Source organism: Rhinolophus sinicus, chromosome 16 (genome assembly GCF_057876585.1).
Source record: "Rhinolophus sinicus isolate RSI-liver-muscle chromosome 16, RSI-T2T, whole genome shotgun sequence".
Classification (NCBI taxonomy): Eukaryota; Metazoa; Chordata; class Mammalia; order Chiroptera; family Rhinolophidae; genus Rhinolophus; species Rhinolophus sinicus.
In genome coordinates this window covers 58278058-58280497 of record NC_142516.1, presented here as the reverse complement: position 1 = coordinate 58280497, position 2440 = coordinate 58278058, and positions in this window count along the sequence as shown.

Genomic DNA, 2440 nt, shown 5'->3' with positions numbered 1-2440 from the left:
CCTCATTTTAGTAAACGGCAGTGCCAACCTTTAGGTTGCTCCAGTAAAACCTTTAACATCATCATTGATTCATCACTTTGTCCCCAATCCCACATTCTAGCAGCAAAACCTATTTGTTCTACTTCCAAACATGTCCAGATTCTAGTCTCTTTTTGCTACCTCCTGTTAGTCAAAGACATCATTTCTCATCTGGGTTATTGAATAACCTCCTAACTAATCTCCCTGCTTCATCTCCTGAGTGTTACAGTCTAGTCTCGAAATGTAGCTGGAGTGATCTATAAGTAATGTAATCAGATCAGGTAACTCCACTTAATAACTGTCTGATTAATCTTCTGACTCGCTCAAAGTAAAACCCAAAGTCTTCCCAAGATCCACATAAACTTAGAAGATGGGGGCCTTACACCCCCCATCTTCTAGGTGTTATCTCTTCTCTTCTTTCCTTTGACACTCCACTCCAGCTACACTGCCACCCTTGATATCTTTGAAACATATGAAACGTGCACCACCTCAGGCCCTTTGCATTTTTGTCTCCTCTCCCCAGAACACTCTTTGTCCATCTACTTGTTACCTGCTTCCTTCAGGTCTCTGCGCAGATGTCTTCTCTCAGTGACATAAAATTCTCCTGCACCCCCAATATTCCTTATAATCTTAAAATGCTTTCAATTTCTCTGTAGTACTTATCATCATGTGACATATTACATATTAATTTACTTTCTGTCTTACCATAAAAAATATAAGCTCTATAAAGCCTTAGATTTTATTTTGCTCACTGCTCAATACACAAAGCCTAGAACAGTTCTGTTACATAAAAATGCACAGTAAATATTGTCTGCTTTAAGTAATGGATGATGCAATTAACACAAGTTTTGTGGGAAGATTGTGGTAAATGATAGTGGATTCCTGCCATGGTATCTTAAGGAGTATTAAAGTCCAAGCTTTTTGTTTTGTTTGTCTACTTCTAACATCCCTGTAAAATTGAGTATTTGGTACTGTTTACCCTCATCTAAATGGGATCAAATATGTGGTGATAGAAGGAGAACTGACGCTGGGTGGTGAACACACAATGTGATATATAGATGATGTATTACAGAATTGTACACATCAAACCTATGTAACTTTACTAACCATTGTTACCCCCCCCAAAAAAAAAAAATTGTGTATTCAAAACAGGAATACCTGATTGAATTTAGAGCCAACATTGGGTGTAGAAATATATATCTACACCAGTGGATAGTTATGCACAAATAAATGAAAACAAGTGAAAAATTCATACACGTTTATAATTAGAGACACACTGAGATATGATAAAAAACAAAAAACCAAAAACTAACTAGGGTATAAAACATATTATACAGTTCATTGACTTTTATTTCAGCAATGTGAGAAGAAACACTGATGTCCACAGAGCAGCCTTGTATATTTGATTAAATGTCATGATTCATTCCCTTTATGAAATAAGTCCAAGAGATTCAAAGCAGGGTCTTTGGACTTAGGAAGATTTTGTCTCTCCCACTTTTCAACTATGTGAACATGGACAAGTCACTTACTCTCTAAGCTTGAATTTTCTTACTATCAATAGCAAGTAATGTGTAGGGTCATTGTAATAGTAAATGAGATATTCCATCGAAAGCACTTAACACAGTGCCTAGAATATAATAATGCTCAATAAATGTAAACACATTGTATTCCATATATAATCATAAAGCCATTTTCTACCATCAGTGACAGAGAACTGAAAGAATAAATAGAAAGATAGAAGGTATAAGAGTAGATTGGCTGAAAAGTTTTACAAATAGAGCAATTTGGCAAGCTGTTTTTGTTACCTCTAGAAATAATGGGAAATTCCTTGGGGCTTATTTGCACTTTAAGTTTTGGATTGTGATCAACTACACCTATAACCAGATATCGTTTAATTTTCTACACTTGAAAGATCATATATAATTCTGTTTCTCTGTCAACATCAAGACAGCTTCTTCATCATTTTTACTGTCTTCCAAGTAATGTCTAACTTTAAAAACATTATTTCTTAGCCTATGCCAATTCAACCCTTAAAAAATGCATATTGTAATTGAGTAAAGATCTATATCTATATCTATATCTATGTCATCTATATTTATATCTACCCAGCCTCATATATTTTAAAATAATTTGTTCTTATATAAAAGTTGAAATTTTACAAATTAATCAGTTTAAAAATGTTTCGAAGCCAAATATTCTTGGTGAAGTGCCTTAGTCATTTGAATTAAAGTAAACATTTTATGTACTAATCTTGGTACATATTTAATAAAAATAAAAGTAACGACAGTCATTCAGATAAAATGGAATACATTATATACCATGTATTGTGTTAGACTGTAGAAAATAATATATCAATAAAGCACGGTATTTGCTCCCCACCACAGAGCTGATATACTGGTGAGGAAAACATATTAAAAGATCA